At 61.2% G+C, this 5,296-nt stretch overlaps 2 pseudogenes; both read right to left on the reverse strand.

Moving 5' to 3' along the window:
• Positions 1 to 996: 996 nt before the first annotated feature.
• Positions 997 to 1,115, reverse strand: LOC142866669 (uncharacterized; annotated as a pseudogene).
• Positions 1,116 to 4,962: 3,847 nt separating this feature from the next.
• Positions 4,963 to 5,081, reverse strand: LOC142866670 (uncharacterized; annotated as a pseudogene).
• Between the last annotated feature and the right edge of the window lie 215 nt (positions 5,082 to 5,296).

Consider the following 5,296-nt stretch of genomic DNA (forward strand, 5'->3'; position numbering starts at 1 on the left):
CCCCACAATACGCTGGAGGTATACAACATGAGAGGTAAATGAATAAGAACACAGGGGGGAGGGGGGCACGGGCAACACATGTCACCTGAATACTTGTACTCCCATCATCTGCTTGAAAAGAGAGAGAAAAGAAAATGCAATAATAGAGGCCGGGCGCGGTGGCTCACGCCTGTAATCCTAGCTCTTGGGAGGCCGAGGCGGGTGGATTGCTCAAGGTCAGGAGTTCAAAACCAGCCTGAGCAAGAGCGAGACCCCGTCTCTACTATAAATAGAAAGAAATTGATTGGCCAACTGATATATATATATATATAAAAAAAAATTAGCCGGGCATAGTGGCGCATGCCTGTAGTCCCAGCTACTCGGGAGGCTGAGGCAGAAGGATCACTCGAGCCCAGGAGTTTGAGGTTGCTGTGAGCTAGGGTGACGCCACGGCACTCACTCTAGCCTGGACAACAAAGTGAGACTCTGTCTCAAAAAAAAAAAAAAAAAAAGAAAAAAAAAAAAAGAAAATGCAATAATAGAGGTAAGAGACACTTTTTAAAAATAATGAATCCGAAGAGAAAAGTAAAAGGAGGCCTGTGGAGCAGGTCTGGGTGTGACTCCGGATCCCCCAACATCAGGTGCCACCACCAAAGATTCCTACGTGGAGCCCGTAGAACCCCAAAAGCAACGGGACGAGTTCTGGTCACATACTCCCTCAAAATGACATCCTGGCCTTCTTCTGGAACTCCCTCCCCTCTCAGACTCTCAAGGTTTCCTCCAGCGTGTCGGTTCCCACAGAGCAGACCTTTGGTCTGAGACCTGACAGTCCAGATGCCACGCGTGCTGCCGCGTGGCGGCGGTGTCGCGGCTTGGGACAAGAGGAGGCCCCACGGTGCGGGCTGGGGCGCCAGGCACAGCGGCGGGCGCTGAGGGTGGGGGTGACCCCCACCCCGGGCCGCCGCCGCGCTCCCAGAAAGGGGACAGAACGAGAGGCAAAAAAAAAAAAAAAGCCGCCGCCTAGGGCACCCGTGATTCCCGGGCGGTCTCCCATCCAAGTACTAACGAGGCCCGACCCTGCTTAGCTTCCGAGACCAGAGGAGATGGGGGGCGTTCAGGGTGGTGTGGCCCTAGACGGCGGAGGGCGCCCCTGCCCCGCTCAAGAAGCCGAGCCTCTCTGCGCTTCCCCGCCGCCGCCTCCCGCCCCAGGCCCCGCGCCGGGCCGGGCCTGTTGAGTTCGCCGGCGGCCGGGTCCGGCGGGCTCCGAGGGACCGGGGTGATGGGCGGGGCGGGGCGGGGCGGGGGGCTGTCTCTCTCTACACACACACACACTCACACTCACTCACACTCACACAAGATGCGCCTCCACGGCTGGACTCGCCAAGGTGGAGACCTTCCAGCCCCCCTCCTCTCCCCGCCTGGCCTCCTTCACCTACCCGCCGCCCACCCCCAGCGCGTCGCCGCCGCTGACTGCGCACGCGCCCGGCGCTCGCCCTCTGACCCCAGCCAGGGGCCGCCCTCCCCCACAACCGCTTTCAGCTGTGCCCCCCTCCCCCCGCCCTGTGGGTGGGCTGCCGCCTATTCCCCCGGGCCAGGGCTGGGGCACAGCGCAAGGGGGAGGGGAGCGAGTGTATGGGGCATCTCTCTCTGGGGATGTGTCCCATGGGTGGGGTGGGGTGGGGTGGGGTGGCGTGGTTTGTGGGGCGCTGAAGAAATCAGTCCCCTCCATCTCCCACCTCTGGAAAACGCCCAAGCCCTTGGAGAACTGCCGGCACCGCTACCGTGGGGGCCGGGACCCTCCTCTGTGTCCTCCTGTGGCCCAGTCCAAGGGGCCTGGGCCTGGCCGGGGCTGCATTGGACCCCGACCACCCTGGCGTGTGGACTCGCCAAAAATCGGCCATTAGATATTGGATTCCAGCTTCCTTGAGGTCATTTCACTAATGAGTGCACCGGAAAGAGTTTCCTAATCCATCTGTGAGGGTGGCAACTGAAAGAGAATTTGAAAGCTGACAGAATAGGCGAGGGAAGGCATAGGAGATTTCCACACCCAGCAAGGAAGCCTTTCCCGAAATGGAAGAAAGAAACGAGCAAACAGAGACACCGGTAGCCCGCCCGGATCAGAGTCTGCCCCCGAGAGAAAGCACCCTGACCAGGTTCACCCGTGGGTGGGTGGCGAGCTAGCGGCATTCAGAAGAGCGAGGCCCGCAGTCTGTGCGGAAGACACCTGCACTCGGGTGTGTGTGGCGGCGCGATTCCCAAGCAGCTCCAGATGTTAAACCAAGGAGAAGCCAGGGAGTTCCCAACGCCCCAGGTGTCCTCAGCCCACGACTGGCTGCTGTGGGAATGCGAAGCCCGGCTCCTTGTCTCAGAGCGGGGTTCCCAGGAGGATCAGGCTGAAGCTGGGACTTGGCCGCAAAGTGTCCCCTCGCATGGCCACCCCCTTCCCCTTCCTGCTCCTCTACTCCTGGTGCCCCTCCATCCAGGGGCCAGACCTTAAAGAGTCACCGCAAGAGAATCCTGGTCCCAAAGGAGCCTTCTGGGGGACCGGTGCTGAGAGAGGTTGTGGGCATGGCCCGCTGGGGCTCTGCCCGACCCAGGGCTGAGAGACGCCACCTCCCAGCTCTGGGTCCCTGCAGGAAGTGTTGGCAAGCACAGGGCCAGTCCTCCAAAGGCCCAGGTACAGGGAGCCCAGGCCAAGCAGCCTGTGGAAGAAGCCACTTGCCGTGCCACCCCGGGAACAGGACTGCAGGCCCCGGCCCTTCCCACCTCCTCCTCCTCCTCTTCCCCCCCACCCCCCGCCCCCACCCCTCCACCGACATGGCACAGGGCTCAGAGACACCTCAGACCCTTGCTACCCAAAGTGCAAAGGGCATCGGTTGCTCCTCCAAACCCCCCGCCCAGCAGACCACGTTGTCCAGCCAGCCCCCGGGCCTCCCTGGGGTGCCCAGCACAAAAGTGCAGACACCCACCGGACCCTCAGTCTCAGTTTTCGGATGTTTTTGCCACTCTAAGGACCCGCAGGCCAGCTGGGCCTTCGGGCAGGACAGAGAGCCCCGGAATCCGACGTGGAGAGCTGCGTGTACGTCCCCATCAGGAGGCGGTCCCCACCTCCGGGGCTCTCCCCTTGCGGGGAGCGGCAGCCCCAGGGCCTCAGGCAAGACACCAGGCTGGGCCCCCCCACGGCACAGCGGGGGGGGGGGGGAGGGGGCACAGCGGGGGGGCACGATCCCCGCACAAGCGCCTTAGGGACGGCTGCTGGAGACTGCTGCGGCCACCCTGCTGCCGGGTTTCTGGAGGGCTTCCTGGAAGCAGCGTCCACACCAAGCCCTTGGAAGGCCCAGGCGACGGAGGAGCCAGCCGGTCAGGCAGGGGCCGAGGACGGTGAGAGGCCGGGCGGGAAGGAGCATGTCAGGCAGGGGCAGAGGACGGTGACAGGCCGGGCGGGAAGGAGCCGGTCAGGCGGGGGCCCAGGACAGTGACGGGCCTGGCCGGGGAGGAGCGAGTCAGGCAGGGGCAGAGGAGACGGGCTGGGTAAGGGTTAGGGTTACAGTTAGGGCACAATTCACAATCGCAAAGATGTGGAAGCGACCCGAGTGCCCATCCATCCAGGAGTGCATTAATAAAATGTGGCGCGTGGACACCACGGAGTGCCATTCGGCTGTGAGGAGCAGCGGTGAGAGGGCACCTCTCGTGTTCTCCTGGCCAGAGCTGGAACCCGTTCCAGTAAGCCAAGTATCCCAAGAATGGACACACGAGCACCACGTGAGCGCGCTCACCGGCAAATTGGTACGAACGGATGGACACCTAAGTGGACAGAGAGGAATCCCCTTCCTCGGGTGGGTGTCGGGCGGGTGGGGGGAGGGGATGGGCATACACATCCATTAGGAATGGGGTGGGTGCGCACCGACTGGGGCATGGGCGCACTTGAAGCTAATGACCCGAGGGGGGAGGCTGGGAGAGGGCAACGTACCCGACCTTAACATTGGTACCCCCACAATACGCTGGAGGTATACAACATGAGAGGTAAATGAATAAGAACACAGGGGGGAGGGGGGCACGGGCAACACATGTCACCTGAATACTTGTACTCCCATCATCTGCTTGAAAAGAGAGAGAAAAGAAAATGCAATAATAGAGGCCGGGCGCGGTGGCTCACGCCTGTAATCCTAGCTCTTGGGAGGCCGAGGCGGGTGGATTGCTCAAGGTCAGGAGTTCAAAACCAGCCTGAGCAAGAGCGAGACCCCGTCTCTACTATAAATAGAAAGAAATTGATTGGCCAACTGATATATATATATATATAAAAAAAAATTAGCCGGGCATAGTGGCGCATGCCTGTAGTCCCAGCTACTCGGGAGGCTGAGGCAGAAGGATCACTCGAGCCCAGGAGTTTGAGGTTGCTGTGAGCTAGGGTGACGCCACGGCACTCACTCTAGCCTGGACAACAAAGTGAGACTCTGTCTCAAAAAAAAAAAAAAAAAGAAAAAAAAAAAAAGAAAATGCAATAATAGAGGTAAGAGACACTTTTTAAAAATAATGAATCCGAAGAGAAAAGTAAAAGGAGGCCTGTGGAGCAGGTCTGGGTGTGACTCCGGATCCCCCAACATCAGGTGCCACCACCAAAGATTCCTACGTGGAGCCCGTAGAACCCCAAAAGCAACGGGACGAGTTCTGGTCACATACTCCCTCAAAATGACATCCTGGCCTTCTTCTGGAACTCCCTCCCCTCTCAGACTCTCAAGGTTTCCTCCAGCGTGTCGGTTCCCACAGAGCAGACCTTTGGTCTGAGACCTGACAGTCCAGATGCCACGCGTGCTGCCGCGTGGCGGCGGTGTCGCGGCTTGGGACAAGAGGAGGCCCCACGGTGCGGGCTGGGGCGCCAGGCACAGCGGCGGGCGCTGAGGGTGGGGGTGACCCCCACCCCGGGCCGCCGCCGCGCTCCCAGAAAGGGGACAGAACGAGAGGCAAAAAAAAAAAAAAAGCCGCCGCCTAGGGCACCCGTGATTCCCGGGCGGTCTCCCATCCAAGTACTAACGAGGCCCGACCCTGCTTAGCTTCCGAGACCAGAGGAGATGGGGGGCGTTCAGGGTGGTGTGGCCCTAGACGGCGGAGGGCGCCCCTGCCCCGCTCAAGAAGCCGAGCCTCTCTGCGCTTCCCCGCCGCCGCCTCCCGCCCCAGGCCCCGCGCCGGGCCGGGCCTGTTGAGTTCGCCGGCGGCCGGGTCCGGCGGGCTCCGAGGGACCGGGGTGATGGGCGGGGCGGGGCGGGGCGGGGGGCTGTCTCTCTCTACACACACACACACTCACACTCACTCACACTCA

The sequence above is a fragment of the Microcebus murinus genome, unplaced genomic scaffold, assembly GCF_040939455.1.
Source record: "Microcebus murinus isolate Inina unplaced genomic scaffold, M.murinus_Inina_mat1.0 scaf006_hap2_Mmur4.0, whole genome shotgun sequence".
Taxonomy (NCBI): Eukaryota; Metazoa; Chordata; class Mammalia; order Primates; family Cheirogaleidae; genus Microcebus; species Microcebus murinus.